Raw genomic sequence first — 1674 nt, 5'->3', positions numbered from 1 at the left:
CATACAAACCAACCCCTGGCACCACCCTCTACCACAGCTCCAACATTCTAATGGTCTGTGTCATGGACTTTCATGTGGGAGATCAGGGTTCAAATCCAGCTTATGCAACTTTAACAAAAAAAATCACTACAAACTTCATATTGTCACACAATTACCTTAATTACAAACACCTGCTGACGTGACAGGCACAAGCTGGTACAGAAAACATATTTGAACTTGGTCAAAGTTCATTCTGCAAGTCCACTGCTGCAGGCAAAGCCATGCTACACGGCAATGCACACTTGTTTTTACATCATAAAAATCCATGTCTAATTTTCCTTAGTTTTCTAGTGTTTTTAGTATTCCCCTGTGTTTCTCTGCCCTGCAGCCCCGCCCACTCTCACCTGTGTCCTCTTGTGTCTGCTCCAGGTGTGTGTTGTTGCCCTAATTAGTTTTCCTTTATATTCTGTKTCCTGTCTTCAGTGTTTGTCAGATTGTGCTGCTTCCCTCAGCCAGTCAGGTGTCCTACGTCTCCTTTGTGCGTTCCAGTGAGTTTTGCTGCAGTGTCAGCTGTTGTTTTAGTTTTCTTAATAAACTCTTATTTTTGCACTTTGGATCCTGCCTGAGCCCTGGGTCGTTCTACACATCCTCACACTGGTTCTGTAAACGTAAAATGACCGTCTCAGATTACTGCAGCACATTACTGTAAAAATCTTTCATWAGTGGATGCAAACATACAAAGGTCAAAGTTCACCCCCCAGGTTTTTCTTATTTCCCATTATTTCCATTGAACTTCAAGATGATGAACATTTTTCCACAATGGCTGCTGTATTTAAGCCTTTTAAACAGATTGTTACCATAAAATGTTTCCTATTTTCACGACTTGGATGAACTTTATGTCTTGTCATAAATGGCTCATCCCTGTGTGAGAGGCAGCAGACTGACAGAGCTGCACTGATGGAAAAGACTGCATGTTTTTACACGCTACACAAATGTGAGTTTGTCCCTACACAAACTGTGCATTATTCCTTATCCTACCACAAATGAAACACACAAACAGATAAGAGATTTCTTCTTGTTGGCAACAAAAAATATGCTTTGATGCAAGGTGTTTGTGATCTTAGGTAAAATATATTGAATTAAATCTTTTTCTCTTAACTTTTTTTATTTCCAAATGAGRGAGGCAAGAGGAGAAGCTGAAATATGGATGATATAGTTCCTCTAATGTGGAAATRTTTTATACAGTGAGTTTGTAATGGCATGTATTCATAGCTTCAATGGCCTTGTTTAAGTGACAGCAGGTTGGAAAATTATGGCTCTAATCATGATCCCTGCCATCAGTAAAGCTTCACTCTAATATCACTAATGGCCAATATGATAATTGTAGCACATTAAAGGAGGTACATTCAGACTTACTAAAAATTTACGACCATGTTTGGTTTATGGTTTTTCACATTTTCTTGTCTAAGTTGAATGAGTTCCATAAACCACTCCTTCCACTGACTTAATGTGATGCATTAGGGAAATAAATATTGTTTATCTGAAAAATATAACAACTTCTTTTCATACAAGCCTGTGCTGCTGTGCAGGAAGTATCTTACTGATAAAGAAAGAAAGAAAGAAAGAAAGAAAGAAAGAAAGAAAGAAAGAAAGAAAGAAAGAAAGAAAGAAAGAAAGAAAGAAAGAAAGAAAGAA

The sequence above is a fragment of the Austrofundulus limnaeus genome, unplaced genomic scaffold (genome assembly GCF_001266775.1).
Source record: "Austrofundulus limnaeus strain Quisiro unplaced genomic scaffold, Austrofundulus_limnaeus-1.0 Scaffold1154, whole genome shotgun sequence".
Taxonomy (NCBI): domain Eukaryota; kingdom Metazoa; phylum Chordata; class Actinopteri; order Cyprinodontiformes; family Rivulidae; genus Austrofundulus; species Austrofundulus limnaeus.
Note: the sequence above shows the minus strand (reverse complement) of the source record.